We start from the raw sequence: 16613 nt of genomic DNA on the forward strand, positions 1-16613 counted from the left end.
ACAAGATAAACCTTAACTGGTATAAGCTAGTTATAGTCATCTGAATCGTCGTTGCCAGCATCTGACCTAGGGGTAAGCACATGACCCAGTTCTGCCCAGTGGAACCAAAGAGGACTTCAGCCTGGGGCTTCCAAATCAGCACCTAGCAAAACCAAAATCTTCCCCTCTCTGCGGGAAGAATTGGTAAGTTAGCCATATTTGTCATTTACCCAGTCTATAAGATTCTCGAAAAAATAGTTTCAAATTAGTATTGAATTCCCAACAGCTATCAGTTTTTTCATGTATTTAACAAGATAAGACAATAAGTGAGTTATTAACTAAAGAGGAGCAACACAGACACTTCCCAGATTGACTTTTCTACCTGTGACTAACGGGTTATAGTGACCGACACGTAAGGGTTAGTCATCTAGCTGTGGATCCTTTGGGAATAACACTGTTTCAGTTGCTGCAAGTTAGGGTAAGGAAATGGAAAAGAGAAGTTAAAGATGGTTTCGTTTTGAGTGATCTGGGTGATGAGACTGCCACAAACTCAATGGCTGAAAACACAAGTTAAAGTCATACTGAAGAGGTCTGTTCCACACAGGTTGATTTCAACATGATAGGATCTCCCAGTGCAAACAGTTGGAGAAACGGAATAGAATGCCAATTCTTTTTTATTTTTATTTCTAAAAAGATTTTATTTATCTATTTTTAGACAGAGGGCAAGTGAAGGAGAAAGAGAGGGGAAGAAACAGAAATGTGTGCTTGTCTCGTAGGTGCCCCTTACTGGGTACCTGGCTCACAACCCAGGCATACGCCCTGACTGGGAATTGAACAGGTGACCCTTTGGTTTGCAGGCCAGCGCTCAATCCACTGAGCCACAGCAGCCAAGGCAGAATGTCAGTTCTTGAAGGCGTGGATTTCAGTGTCATTACCATACAACTGCCAATTGAAATCAAGAGAATGGATGGCCTCTAGAAGGGAGAGGAGAGTTCAAACAAAGGACAGAAAGCTAATATCCAGGTCCTCTAGAAAAATCTCAATTAGTTTAATAGGTGGCTTCACCTAATAAGTCATTCAAAAGTTCTAAGGACTTATTTTCCTTATCTGTAAAAGAGAAATAAGAATAACTACCATATCAAATGGGTTGTGAAAAATAAATGATGTAATGAATATAAAGCCTTTAGCCAGTGACTAATATTTAAGTTCTTAAGCATATATGTGAGTTTAGAAAGAGGAAGAACCATGAAGACAGACAGAGAAGAAGTGCCAATTCACGCATTCACTCAAATATAAAACAAACCCAGGCACACTGAGTATCTCCAACGTATAAGGCATTCGGCTAGAATAAACAAGAGAGTATAAAGGCATATTCAGTTCAGAGTCAGCCAGCATTTGTTGAGTACTTCCTTGTGTCAGGCATTATGATACACTTTCACTTGTCTCCTTAAGGGACATAACGCAAGGTGGGAGACCGTCCAAAAAGATCAAGTGGGCAAATCAACTGAGGATTTAGAAAAGACCATTAAAGTTGGCAAAATGAAAATTACTGTCGATCTTTGAGAAAACTGTTGTATTAATAGTATCACTGAGATGGGGCTGGGATAAGATTGGGATGGAAGGAAATGAAATCAGGGGGAAAGTTTTATAGGCACATTAGAGCAAAACAAAAAGAGGAGGGAGCAGGGTCAAGTACAGGTTTCCGGAGGCAGAGATCCGTGTTTGCCTGAAGGAGAGAGGGAAGAAGTCAGTGAAAAGGAAGAGACAGGGACAGCTTTACTCAGTCATTTCTTTTTTTTAAGCAATGGCAAGGGAGGAAATCCTTAAGATACACTTGGAAAAGAAAACATCTTCTGTACTTACTGGTCACTTAATGAGTAAACAAGTATTCAATGCTAATATCTTGATAGAACTGGTTTTATAAAGAGACATGGGGAGAGCAGACGGATTTTTAAAACTAGGATGACTTCTCGAGATTTTATGAGGCTAGAGCGCAAAGTTTCTCTACAAGTGAAAGTCTCACTATCCCACAAATACCACTCTGTGAAAAGCAGTCTTCCTCACTGCACTCAGTGTATGCTGAGACTTCAGGGAAAGCTTATCTGTATGAGTGGGACTGTGCTCTGCTGTGTGTGGTAGTATCTTCCATATCACCATTCCACTTTATCTCAAAGGACAACTGATCCTACCAAAAACACCAAGCGCACTTAAATTTTTTTTTTCAGTTACACAGGACATTTAATATTATTTTAGGTTAGTTTCAGGTATACTGCACAGTGGTTAGACATTGATATAATTTACTAAGTGATCCCCTCTAGTGCCCACCTGGTACCATATATAGTTATTACAATATTATTGACTGTATTCCCTATGCTGTAACAAATGTACTTTTAAATATATTTTTTAAGATTTTATTTATTTAGCTTTAGAGGGGGAGGGAAGGAGAGAAGGAGAGAAATATCAATGTACGGTTGCCTCTTGTGAGTTCCCTCCTGGGAACTGGCCTGCAACCCAGGCATGTGCCCTGACTGGGAATCGAACCATGATCCTCTGGTTCGCAGGCCCGCGAGCAGTTCACTGAGCTACACCAGCCAGGGCCACAAATGTACTTTTAAAACATCTACTAAAACAAGAGGCTCTCTCTCAAACACTCCCATGCCTTTCCCTACCCTTTCTTTTCCCCAGTGCGAGCCCCAAGCCTGTTCCTCCTCTTGTTCTCTGAAGTGTGTATACTCTTGTTTCTTTCTCCTAAGTTCCAAGGGCCCTTCTTTTGCCTCTGTAACTTGTTTCCAAAGCCCACGCAGCCCAGCTGGTTCACTTCTTCCAGGGCTCACTTATTCTACCTCTGTGACTTTATAAATAAACTCTTGCTTGTATTTGAGTCTTGGCTCTGAATTCATTCTTAGCGAGAACTCCAAACCCAAGGTTGCTGAACTGAGGTCCAGTAGGCAGCAACATTCTGGTGCTGCTTCTCTGCCAACAGTTCTACGCAGCTCTCTGTACGAATACTTTGATAAAGTGGATATGTTTCTATGAAAATAAAGCTTACTATGTTTGTCCCCAGAGGAAAAAAAAGAAACAGCAACCCGCCCCCCCACCCGCCAAACCCCCCCTACCCCACATCCAGGACTTTGAAAGAGATAAAGTACCTAACACTATTCTTACTCCTTTATTGAATTCTTTTCACTTATTCCTTCACTAAAGAGAAGGGCGTGGTCCTGTTTCAACTTCAACTTCTTCAAACTAATATGATTTTAATAAAAAAGTGTATTATATACTCTAACCACTCTTCTTAAAATTGCAACCTCTTGCCGGTCCCTGCCCATCTCCTGTTTTTCTTTTTGCTCTATAGCATTTATCATCTTCTAATACACTCTACATTTTTACTTAATTTGTATATTTTCTGTCTTGCCCTTCTAAAATGTAGATTCTATAAGCTCTGGTCTTTAGTATGTTTGTTCATTGTTGCATCTCCAATGTCTAAAATGACAGTTGACAGATAGTACGCATGCAAAAAACAGTTCATGGAAGACCAAATTAATTAACTCCAATACAACAAAAAATGTTAGAATTTTCTTTTGCACTAACTTTGATCTATGTACCATTCTTCCTATGTTAATATTCCTTTACAGATCTCATATTACATCATATGAATTTGTTTATCTCAATGATATTGCAACTTTCTCGAAGATGACTCCACATATTAGTTCTTAATTATTTCCTTATTGCTCTCATATTTTACATGTCAGCTAATAAATGAAGTACAGTGAATTCTTCTTTATGTTCCCGGTTCTGCCCTTCCCTTTTGCTGCCTCCTATCAGTCCCACTTAGCAAAGAGAGTTTGGCACTGTTTCAGCCAAGTCACTCTCCACACGGGCTTGTTACGAAGTGATTGAATAGACCATGGTTTTAAGTTGTTGAAATGGCAAGCAGTGTTTTTTAAACAAAATTCTTTTATGAGTTCCAGTGCAATAAAATAGTTCAGGGATTCAACTGGCTGAATTACATTTCATTCACTTAGGAGGAAAGTTCACTAAAGCAAACTTAGTACTTCTCTTATTTTCAGCCTCCAGAAACGTCACATTTGGTGATACTTCTCACACTGAGCACTAGAGGCCTTCCTGGTCTCAGGGAGGGTCTCGACGAGGTTAACTGAAATATATTAACCAAAACGAGGTCTTCACTACTTGATCTTGAATTATTATTTGTCTCTCCTTAGACTTCTTGGTATAATATTTTATATTCCTAAAGCAGTTTAGGAAAACTATCATAACTTATCTTTACAAGGAAGGAACTCCTTAAATATTGTGCAACAAATGTGCACGGTTGCAATGTTTCTAAAAATGAATGTAATCAGAAATCAAGACAACGAACGCTTAGAGAGGCCTCTGATGGACATCATCTCCGCTGCTCTATGGCTTTTGAGTGTTAAAAGTGACATGAATGCAACCTGTATTTCAATTTCTGGAAATTTGGGGCATTTTTAAAAAACAATTTGTTCAGACAATGTTCTCAAATCTTGACGTGTAATAACTTTAGGAAAACTAAATTTATTATATAAACCTTAAGAATTTCTATTCAAAGGTATAAAATTATGGCTGTTTCCTCCTTATTTTCAGTTGATATGAGAGGCACATGGCAAACTAGGAAGAACATGACGCTTGGAGTTAGAAAAGCCTATGTTTTGCCCTGGCTGGTGTGGCTCAGTGGATTGAGTGCTGGCCTGCAAACCAACAGGTTGCTGGTTCGATTCCCAGTCAGGGCACATGCCTGGGTTGCAGGCCAGGCCCCCAGTAGGGGGCGCGCAAGAGTCAACAACACACAGATGTTTCTATCCCTCTCTTCCTTTTCTAAAAATAAATACATAACATCTTTAAAAAGAAATGCGTGTTTAAATCTTACTCTGCTACTTACTAGTATGGTCTTCAGCCAGCTCTTGAAAAGGCAATCGCAACAAAAAGCACGGGGTTTCATTAAAGTAGGACTCCATCCAAACCCCACCCGGGGCCTATTCCTAACCAGGTATACGATCCTCGTCAAGTTTCAAAACTCTCCAAGGTTAAGCTTCTTCATCTTTAAAATAGATATAACAAACATACCTAACTCATAGGATTGTTGATTGTGAGGGTTAGATAAGATAGTGCATACAAAGTGCTAAGCACTTTAAGGTGCCTAGCACAGAATAAGCATTCAACAAACTTCATCCATTACTACTAATAAAAGAATTAAATGTACAAGTCTGTGTAGAGCACACATGTGTATGAAGTATTTAGCTGTTAAATTTCACTCTTCTTTGCATGTCAAAAAATAGACTCAATTGCCCGTAATTCAATTATTCTACCCTGATGTTCTGAATATAATAATAATATTCATTATTATATTCGAACTTAAAATTAGGTCTTTGGCTGATGTTTAAATTTTATTACAGGAATTGCTTTTAAGTGATTTTATGTCCTCTTTTGTTCAATAGGACATCATGTTTTTCATAAATAATACAGAATGTACAAAGGAACCTATGCCACTATTTCAATTTTTCATGTTCTATCATTTACCAATAATTTTATATCAAATTCAGTCTAAGTTTTTTTCTTTGACTTATTTTATCGTTAAGGATTTTGAATGAAGTGGTTTTTCATTTTTTAAAAACCCATACACCTTTTTCCTCCAGTTTTTGAGTCCCAAATTAACATGAAACTGAACTTTTATTTAGTGGACACTAACGTTCATTTTAAAAATATTATTGATGCCTAGAATAACCAAGCCACAATGGTAGGCTCCATCTCTAAAAGGTAATTCTACATACTATACTTTGGACTTTAATAATTTGATTGTATACCAAACGTGCTTAAAATCCAACCTTTGCTCTCAGAGTTTGTTCTACATCGGTGCTTTCAGAAGGGATGTTTGATGATGACGGAAACAGTCTATATTTGCACTCTCCAACATGGTAGCCACTAACCACATGTGGCTATTCAGCACTTGCAATGTGGCTGATGTGAATGGGGAACTATTTTTCAATTTTCTTAAATCTTCATTAAATTTTAATTGAAATAGCTGCATGGCTAGCAGCTATACTGGATGCACCATTTTAGACGGTTCAAAATATTGCTAATTATGTTGGAAATGGATAATAATGATTCTTATAACGAAACTATAGAGGCCGTGTCAGTGCCTCAGGAATTGCTGACACACCACTTGACTAGCTGTGCAAGAAGCACTGAGGGTTTCAGCAGTTTTTACCACTTTGTGAATCAACCTTCCGCCAGCCACCTCCTCCCCGCCAGCACTGGTGGCCTTGTACTCTCTTTGTAGTCATTCATAAAACAAAAAGCTAAGATCTAAAACATCTAACTAGTAGTCTGTCTCTGACCTTAAGCTCCTCTGGGAATTCAATTGTTTTTGCGGGCCTAACCTCTGAAGGTATTGCTATCTATGTCATTCATCTCTCTCTCTCTCCCCTTCTTCTCAGATCTAGTCACATACAGTTAGCTCCTTGACCAGCTGTCTTTGTTCTAAACAGGAATGAGAGAGAACCACATATGAAACAGGAACTGTTGTGTTTAGTTCTCATGTAGCAATTGGAAGGATGAGAGTGTAATGAAGTATTGCTAACACAATATTCCTTCAGAGCAGGGCTATAAGGTAATGAAATAGATGGGGAGCTGAAAGGGGAAGAACTAATGAATTGGCAGACGTCAAGAGAAATGTCAAAAACAAACAAGTAAACAAATAAACACCTCGATTGAAGTGAAGTCTGCACTGGAAGCAGGACAAAGAAGAGCCGGTAATGTTGAAGAATGCATGGTAAGGGACATAGAGTATATAATTGGTAAAGCTAACAAAAAGGCTCTGAACAAAGTAAAAAAGGGGGGAATTATAGATATGAACAATGAACATATTCATAGCCAGTATCCTTGAAGAATGGAAATAAAATAACAATTTTTATTTATTTATCTATTTTTAGAGAGGGGAAGGAAGGGAGGGAGAGGGAGAAAAACATCGGTGTGCGAGAGGAACAGATTGGTTGGTTGCCTCTCGCATGCCCCCAACTGGGGACCTGGCCCACAACCCAGGCATGTGCCCTGACTGGGAATCGAACCAGCAACTCCTTGGTACTCAGGCTGGTGCTCAATCCACTGAGCCACACCAGCCAGGGCCAACAATTTTTTAATTAATGCAATTTTTAAAACTTTCTGGGAACTAGAAAAGACTTCAAGCTACAGACTGATAGGGCACACAGTAGCCCAGGAGTTGCTGGTCATAGGATAATTAAACACTGAAACATGTCCTAATTAAGCTATTAAATTCCAAGGATTAAAAAAATATATTCCTCAGGCAGTTGGGCAAAGAACAAATCTGAGAACTTTGAATGAAACCTGAAGACTACCATGAATCCAATATTCTTCTACTTGAGGAGAATTACTGGCTTAAAAATTAGTATTCATCTTCAAAACAGTTGTTCATGTGGTATTACTTATAAAAAACACTAGGCAAAAATATAGCTATAGAAAATCAAAATAGATGAGTTGAATAAAACTATAAAACCCAAGTGATTCCCCAGTATTAAGAATTTAAAATGTTAAGAAAATCTAGTCCCTTAATTTATAATTTAATATTTATCCAGGCTACTTAAAAGTCCATGGAAGAAATATAATTAAATTACGTAAGCAATTGTGACTTTTTAAAATAAGCAACAATATTATAACTGTTATCCATAATTATAATTATGGATAACAGTTACCCTTATTTCTAAAATCTACAACTAGTCATGCCTTTGACAATTTCAATAATGTAAGATATTTTTCTTGAGGTAGGGAAATGAATAGTAGTGAGGGGACAGCTCCTTAAAATTATTTATTTATTAAAGATTTATGTCCTGACCTACAATTCAATAGGCATCACCCCTTATAAATGCCTAATAACTGAACTACTCACAAAGCCCACAGGACAGCCTCGGTTAGCCTCATTGTACAAATGAAGAAATGAAAGCAAAGCTAGAGGAAACTAATTGCCCAAAGTTGCATATTGAATCAACAGAAAAAGAAGAGCATCACTTCTACTATGAGTTTTTTTGTTTGTCTCAAACTGCTTTTGTCACAACCCTGCGCTGTTACAGGGTCTTTGGCTACTGGGTAACATTGACCTTAACCAGAGGCCTGTAGCACCATGATGTAGCAGAGCAAACCGGGAAAGTGGTGAAAGACTGGAGGAAAAGTCACCAGGGGGAAATGCTAGGTAGGGATGTGAATCCCATCAGTCAGAAGTGTGTATCTGTTGAGGCCCTGGTCTGCAAAACTGGAGTGAAAATTAAACTGACAAAAAATTCCTATCATTAAAGAAGGGAAATGCAGAGAAGAGGCCAACAGCAATTTAAAAAGTGTTAAGAGCAAAACAAAACTAGAAATCTTTAAAAAAAAATGACAGTTTAAAACTCCTAAGGGGAGTGAAGCAATTAGGAATGATGCTGGATCCTAGCAGAAAGGTCAGGCCAGGCACTGCAGAGCGAAGGTGTTTCCTTCTGTATTACAAAGGAAGAAAGGCTCTCTCCTATAACCTCCCCCAAGACTGGGCCACAGTAACATTTTAAAGGTCATTGGCAATAGTAAACCGATTATGAGGTTGTATCAGATACTTCGATAGTAAATTTTTAACAGAGAAATGACTCAACTGTCCAGTAATCTAAGGCCAAAGGTTTAGAGAAATGAAACTTTTACATTGTTTTTTTTTTACAAACTTTTACAAAACGTTTACATTCAAGGAAAACCAGGACAACTTATGAAGACCTCAAACTGGAATAAGTTACTATGGCTCTATCTTATTTAGTGATTCAGCCAAAGAAGTTATTTACCACTATTACCCTTGAAGTTGTCTTTGCCCTTTTGTAAAGTATTTGTTAAAACTTCTCACCATGACTTGAATCGTGCCTGCCTTTCTCCAGAAGTAGTGAAATGAATGGTACTGCTGGTGGGGAAAACACAAGCTAAGAAGGAAGTTCTAGGCCCTTCAAAGCCCACAAAATGCAAATTTTGGGGCAGTGACATTTTAATGTCCAGCACAGTACACACTATCTATGTATCTTCTAGAGTAATAACTGTAGGTTTGCCTAGGATTTCCTGAAATTGACGTTACAGGAAGTCTCCAACTTGCAAAAGTGCTGAGTTCCAAATGTTCACTTCCAAGTGAGTGGTCTGTAACTAAATATATTTGTGTCCACAAATCAATTATTTTATAGGGAACTTAGGTTTTTATTTATTTATTTACTTTTAAAATTTAGGTTTTTAGATTAGTTCACAGAGTTTATTAACTATACTGCAAATCTAATATCTTATTTTACATTTAAAAAGTGAATCTTTAAAAAGCTCTGGCCTAGTAGCTCAGTTAGTTTGAGCATTGTCCTTATACACCAAGGTTGTGGGTTTGATACCTGATCAGAGCATATATGAGAAGCAACCAATGAATGGATAAATAAGAGGAACAAATCAACGTTTCTCTCTCTCTCTTTCCCCTTTACTCCTCTCCTTCTGTCTCCTCGTCCTTCTCTCTCTTTCAGATTAATTTTTTTAAAGTAAACTTTATTTAAAAAATAAAGCAAAATATCTCTTAAAAGTACTGTTGGAAAACAACTAATGATGCAAATCAGAAAACACTTCATTGAGTCATAATTTTAAAGCAATATCTTGAATTAAAATAGAGTGCATAAAAATGACTGTAAATGGAGAATTGAGGATATTTTGAATTGAACTTGTGGATTCCTGCAGGACTTCAGGGGCTGCTACCATTAGCTCTTTATTAGATCTAATTTCATTTAAAAAATCTATGGCTCTTCTGTCTCTTAACATACAATGTATCACTAGCACTAAACCCACAGAATATCAAGGTAGGAAAAGATTTAAGAGATTATATTCAGTCTGATCTTAATTAGGAAATGGAGAAACTGAGACTTGGATAGATGGAATACACTAACACAAATGATTATCCAGCCAATTAGTTTGGGAGCTGAAATCCCATCTAAATTTTTTATCCAGTGTCTTTCCCATGATAACAATGTTTGCCAGTCATAATCAACACCATATTTTTTTCTCAGAAATAAATTAAAAACAAGGTATTATAATAACAATTTTATCTGTGTAACTGAACAATATCTAATCAAGTTGGAGGTAGGCATACCCCATGGCTCACACATGGTCACATGGTCAGTTATTCATTATGCTATCATTTGTAACCATAAAAAATAAGCAACCAAAACAGTTATCAATAGGTCAAAAGATAATTGTGGTATAATTGTCCAATATAAAGACCATACTGTTATTGAAACCAGTGAGTGTGACCTAAAGGAGTGAGGCTGGGAAGAGGTATAAAGGAGACCTCAATGACACAATAATGTATTTCTTTTAAAAATTAAGTCTGAGCCCTGGCTGGCGTAGCTCAGTGGATTGAGCGCGGGCCTGTGAACCAGACGATCGAGGTTCGATTCCCAGTCAGGGCACATGCTTGGGTTGCAGGCCAGTTTCCGGCAGGGGTCAGTTCCCTGCAGGGGATGCACCAGAAGCAACCATACATTGATGTTTCCTTCCTCTCTCCTTCCTTTCCCCTCTAAAGATAAATAAATAAAATATTAAAAAAAAATAAAATAAAATAAAAATTAAGTCTGAGATAGGTTTCTAGACGTCACTGACACTCTGCATGTGTGATGTAATTTAACTTTTTTTAAAAAAAGATAATCTTCCTCTCCACAAAGAGGAAGATTTAAAAGTGAAAGAGACTAGACTGAACAATTATTTGAGGTAATTATGAGTCTACATGCACTTGACAGAAACATCTGTTTGGGGTAAAATGAACTCAATTGTAAATGTAAATGACAAAGGAAAATTGATGGAAGAAATAGTAAATAAAGGGGATTGTGAATTCTGGATTGTATAGTTCTCCAAGCGCACCATGAGTTGCTGGTATTGATAAAGGCAGTTTGGCTGCTGCTGGGATACTTCAGAATGGTGAGAAGAGGAGGGAGGGTACCATGAGGTATTGATGCTAACAAAGGCATCGATCGGCAAAGGCTGCAAAGGGGGTCGGATGGGAGACATCCTTTATCTATTACAAACTATTTCTAATTAGTTGATTTCTTAGATCTCCCCTGAATTTATTCCTAATGTTAATAGGTGACTGAGTCTTATTTTCATCCCCCAGCTTTATTGACATAACTGGCATATCACATGGTATAATTTAAGGTGTACAATGCGATGATTTGATGCATTTGTATGTTGCAAAATGATTACCACAATAAGGTTAGTTAACACACATTCATTACCCCACCTAATTAAAAAATTTTTTGTGTGTACGTGCATGTGTGATGAGAATGTGTGAGATCTACTTTCTTAGGAACTTTCAAGTATACAATATCATATTGTAATAATAAGTATAGGTACCACCTATATTATAATGGTACCATATTATAGTATGGTACCATTATTACAATATAGGTGGTACCTATACTATTATTATTTCTCAGTATATGTGAGCACTGTTCTTTCAAACTGATATGTGCTTACATTATATAAACAAATGGTTCAAACTTGTTTGAACTTTCCCCAGTCTTGGCTCTTCAACTTTTCAGAACCTCAGCTTCCTCACTTACAAAATAGGGATAATAGTGTTTATCTCTTAGGATTCTTGTGGGAATCAATGAATATAACATATATATGTATATATAAAACCTCCAGTACAAAGTATGTCACAGATAGATGATGAGGGAGTGGAGTAAATAGTTTTCATTACTAAAGCCAGATGCAGGGATTGAATTAGGTGTGTTGCTTGCTTGTTTCTTTTTGATCACGAGGGTCCCTAAGTAGCCCAAATGTGTCTTTTCAATAAGAAACACCACAAGGAGTATTTTTTCAGTAATGGTCTGTTTAATTTGCTATGTGAAGATCAGTATTATAGTATGACTCCATTTGTATAATAAAAAGAGGATGTTCACTGTACGTATTTATAGAAAAAAATTAGAAGAATACAGTAGTTTCTTAGGATGAATTACCTTTGAGGAGTAAGAATGAGGAAGCCAAGTAAAGAGGGAAAATTTTTCTTCTCTTTCCACCCCTTTGCATTTCTAGAATGTCAAACATGTATTGCTTTCAAAACAGAAAACAAAAATAAAGACATCTCGAATGTCTTGGCAACAGTTAGTAGAGTGGTACCATATTGTAGTATAGGTACCATATTGTAATAATAAGTATAGGTACCATATTGGGTCTTAGAGCCCCAGAACTTACTCACCTTATAACTAGAAGACAGTGCCCTTTAACCAACATCTCCCACTTCCCCTACTCCCAACCTCTGGTAACCACCATTCTATTCTCTGTTTCTATGAGTTGGGGGTTTGGGGATTTTTTTTTTGGATTCCACATATTAGTAAAATCATACAGTATTTGCCTGCCTCTGACTTACTTCACTAAGCGTAATGCCCTCAATGTCCATCCAAGTTGCTATTTTGATGTGCTTTTTTTAATGGGTGAATAATACTCTATTGCCTCTGTGTATATTATTTCACATTTTCTTTTTCCATTCACCCAATGATGAACACTTAGGCTCTTTCTATGTCGGGGCTACTGGGAATAATGCTACTATAAACATGGGGGGCGCAGGTAACTGTGCTTTCTTCTTTCATTTTTTTAAACCTCAACCAAGGATATTTTTAACGATTCTGGGGAGGGAAGAATGGAGAGTGTCACTGATGTGAGAGAGAAAAACCATCAATCGATTGCCTCCCGTATGTACTTGACCTGGGATTGAACCCACAACCTAGGTATGTGCCCTAACTGGGGACTGAATCCTGAACCTTTTTGGTATATGAGATGATGCTCCAACCAAATGAGCCACCTGGCCAGGGCTGTGCCTTCTTCTTAATGCATTTGTACACAGTGTCGGGTTTTAAAGTATTCAATTAAAGAAATCTACAAAAGGCATACAGATCACGGATTTATCCATATAAATTTTATCTTTTAACTTCTCTTTTAATCTTCCCTTTAGCCACAGCAGACCCACTATTCAAAAGGGTCTGGTTAAATGCACTAGTAATTTACTTGTATTCCTTCAGAAATTTGATTGTGTTTATTGCAAATGTTCCTTTTTTGAATATATAATAGAAAGAAATGGTTCCCCATACAAAACACAGAACTGAAAGAGATCCTACTCATTTGGCATAAATTATGTTCTTGGTCTTATTCAGAAAATAATGATGGTAAAAAAATATTCTGCCTCGATGACATATATTTTAAAAACTGCAAAGAATTTACTAAAAAAACCGTTAGGGATAATAAACAGATGCAAAGTCACAGGATACAAAATCAACACACAAAATCAGTTGTATTTCTGCATACTAGCAAGGAATAATATAAAAGTGTATAAGAAAGCTCAATTCTCATCTTTCATCTAAAACTGAAATACTGAGATAGCAGTATAAATATGTTCTTTAGGAATATGTAGAAAAAAAAACAGAGAAAATATCTATAAAACTTTAAAGTGATTGCTTCTCAAAGAGTGGGAATGGATCTGTAAGGCATGAGACAACTGTTTTTCATTATAAGCTTTGAAAAAACTTTAAAAACTGTATAGTACCGATAAAAACAAAATTACATAAAAATTAATGCTTCTTTGGCATAAGACACTATTAAAAGAGAAAGGCAACAGATGGGGAAAATATTTGTTTCATATACTATGAAGATAACCAGTATCTGAAGTATATAAAAAGCGCCTACAAATCAAAAAGATAAAGTAAAAAAAAGGTATGAAAAGGAAGTGAATAGCCAACTTATAGAACTATAAAAAGCTCATGGACAGGTGAAGAGACTTTCAACCTCAGTAATAAAAGAAATGTAAGTTACATGTTATCAGTTTCTTCATACCTGAGCAGCAAAGGATGAATAGGCACTCCTGTATCAGACCCTGTGGGGGGGTGGTATGCAGGTTGATATAACAGAACTTCACTGGTGGGCAAACTGGCAATGCCTATCATAGTTTAGAATGGATGTACCTTGTCATCCAGCCATTCTACTTCTAGGTCTTCATTCTGTTGAAATACCCAAGTGGAACAGGCATGTTTAATGCAGCAAGCTAATGCAAATGACTTCAACTTTCATCAATAACAATGATTAGATGATTTATGGTATAACAGGCTAGTGGTGGGAAAAGAACAAGTATACATGTCCTGATCTTACACAAATATATTAAGTGAAAAAAAAAGCATGTTGCAGAACACTGCATATAATAAAATACCATTTTTATTTAGAAATATATGCATATAATGGCATGTGGGTTTATGTATGCCCATAGGAAAAATTCCAGAATGCTACATACCAAATCATTAACAATAAATAAACTTCAGTGGTGGTGTTACTATAGAGAAATTTCATTTTCAGCTTTTTTGTGTTGTTTTCATTTTTTACAGAAAAGAAATTGTTCGGAATTAAAACGATCAAAGACACATCTTTAAGGTATCCAGCGTTATGTCAGGTATTTTGGATTAAGTAGCTATAATTTTAACAGCAACCTTTGAATATCACTTTATTTTTAAAAGCATGGGTATAATTGTACTGATGTTATCAATTATGATAAAAATAACTTACTCTTAGATTTCACCAGCTCATTAGGCAGTTTGTTAGTTCTGCTTACAATCTTCACTCTACCAACTGTTGCCAAGACATTCGATGTCTTTATTTTTGTTTTCTATTTTGAAAGCAATACATGTTTGACATTCTAGAAATGCAAAGGGGTGGAAAGAGAAGAAAAATTTTCCCTCTTTACTTGGCTTCCTCATTCTTACTCCTCAAAGGTAATTCATCCTAAGAAACTACTGTATTCTTCATTTTTTTTCTATAAATACATACAGTGAACATCCTCTTTTTATTATACAAATGGAGTCATACTACAATACTGATCTTCACATAGCAAATTAAACAGACCATTACTGAAAAAATACTCCTTGTGGTGTTTCTTATTGAAAAGACACATTTGGGCTACTTAGGGACCCTCGTGATCAAAAAGAAACAAACAAGCAACACACCTAATTCAATCCCTGCATCTGGCTTTAGTAATGAAAACTATTTACTCCACCCTCTCATCATCTATCTGTGACATACTTTGTACTGGAGGTTTTATATATACATATATATGTTATATTCATTGATTCCCACAAGAATCCTAAGAGATAAACACTATTATCCCTATTTTATAAGTGAGGAAGCTGAGGTTCTGAAAAGTTGAAGAGCCAAGACTGGGGAAAGTTCAAACAAGTTTGAACCATTTGTTTATATAATGTAAGCACATATCAGTTTGAAAGAACAGTGCTCACATATACTGAGAAATAATAATAGTGAAGGAAAATGTTGCAAACATTCGTAGAAATGCTATGTCTAAGCTATTTGATCTCGTGCCATGAATAATGAAATCAATCTGTGTTAGACAAAGAGTTAAGTTCATTCAATATCAAGTCCTTAGAGACTAGTTCTCAAACTCAAGTTTCCTTTCTGGCAGGAGATGAACTTTTATAAAACTCCGAAAATAAAATGTTCACATATAAGCCTCAGGATAATTGGTATTTAGCGATTCCATCTTGTGTCTTCCTGAATGAAGATTTACTTACAGAGCACAAACACTGTCCTTCTCAATTTCTGTTGCTAGATAAGATATGAAAAGCCCATTTGCTCTTTCCAGATTAATTTTAGACCACCTTTTTTCTGAAAGAGGGACAATATCATATAAAACCAACCCCACAGTTGTGATATACCTAATCACAATAAGACATTTTTGCTTATTTCAGAAAGTGTATTGCATTTACATAGTAAATTCTACTTTTAAAATTGGCCATATATGTATTCCACCACACAGGGTTCCCACGACAACCCCAAGATCTCCTCTGTAATGTTCCCTCTTTCTAAGTTCCTAAAATGATCAGCTGTCTAGGTACCAGATAGAAATATGATAGAGACAAACCCCACTTTCAGGAAGCTTGAGTCTATGGAAGAAACATTTGATAAATTTAATGCACTGCCCTTACCTGGGGATGGAGAACCTGAGCTACTCCCTATTCAAGCTCAAAGAGTACAGCAAACTCTGTCACTTACATTTAAAATCCCCAAACAACCCAGCTATTTCAGAAATTCACATTAATGGGTAACATGCTGAACTCATTATTTCCTTTGAGTAGGTGAGCTTCAAGTTTTGTCTTCAAGGGAGGCTGGAGATCCCCAATTTTTTATATCTTCACCCAAGGACATTTTTTTTCATTGCTTTTAGAGAGGGAGGGAGAGAGAAGCATTGGTGTAATAGAGAAGCATTGACTAGAAGCATTGATTAGTTGCTCTGGTATGTGCCCAGACGAGATTGTATATGCTCAAAATGGAGATTGAACTGGCAACCTAGGTATGTGCCCTGACCAGGAATTGAACCCACAGCCAACCGACTGAGCCACACTGACCAAGGCCCCAAATTTTTAATGTCACCAAATAACTGAAACTTTCCACTTGTGTAAAGAAGTGTAGTGTTTATCAAGATAACATCTTACATAAGTCTCATAGAAGAGATTTATAATGGCTTTTAAATCTAAAAATTAAGTGACTTTTTCTTGTAATTTTATTCATTT

At 36.6% G+C, this 16613-nt stretch overlaps 1 protein-coding gene across 2 annotated transcripts in view; it reads right to left on the reverse strand.

Moving 5' to 3' along the window:
• Nucleotides 1-16613, reverse strand: part of TAOK3 (TAO kinase 3) — a 146232-nt gene that overhangs the window by 100445 nt on the left and 29174 nt on the right. The gene's annotated exons all lie outside the window — the stretch shown is intronic.

The sequence above is a fragment of the Sturnira hondurensis genome, unplaced genomic scaffold (genome assembly GCF_014824575.4).
Source record: "Sturnira hondurensis isolate 20B ecotype Veracruz unplaced genomic scaffold, ASM1482457v3 Scaffold0007406, whole genome shotgun sequence".
In the NCBI taxonomy this organism is placed as follows: Eukaryota; Metazoa; Chordata; class Mammalia; order Chiroptera; family Phyllostomidae; genus Sturnira; species Sturnira hondurensis.